This window comes from Arachis ipaensis, chromosome B03 (genome assembly GCF_000816755.2).
Source record: "Arachis ipaensis cultivar K30076 chromosome B03, Araip1.1, whole genome shotgun sequence".
In the NCBI taxonomy this organism is placed as follows: Eukaryota; Viridiplantae; Streptophyta; class Magnoliopsida; order Fabales; family Fabaceae; genus Arachis; species Arachis ipaensis.
Genome location: NC_029787.2, coordinates 125,172,562 through 125,173,135, shown reverse-complemented (window position 1 = coordinate 125,173,135; position 574 = coordinate 125,172,562).

The following is a 574-nucleotide window of genomic DNA, read 5'->3' as shown; positions in this document are numbered from 1 at the left end:
TTTCGTCAAATATATAACTAATATTTATATGTTTACTAAAAAAAGGATGATCAAGAAAAAAAAAAAAACAGTAAATTACATGTAATTAACTAAAATAAATTGGTTGTTACAAAAATATATATTAGTTCCTAGACTTTTCTTCTTGGTTTATGTGTATACAATTTAATAGTTCATAATGTGTGTTAGTATAAAAATACAGCATTGGCAAAAATAACTGACACGGTGACGCCTATAATAATCTTTGTTTTGTTTTTAAAGCCAACCATATTCACTTTTTATAAATTAAAAAATTTGAATTTCTAACAACAAAATCGTTTCCAAAGAAAAAGAAAAAGTAAGTAGTTTAATTTTGTTTTTCAGAAAATCTACCCAAACTAAACCCTAAATCATAATTTCCCTCATGCATGTAATGTTAGTCGTCTAATTGAAATTTTCATAAGGTAGGTCTTGATAAATCATTATCTTGCTGGCTGCTCACTTTCATAGTATCATACTATCATATATATTAATTTTTATAATTATTATATCAATATCTAGAGTAAATTAAATAAATTAAAAATTAATATTATATAGA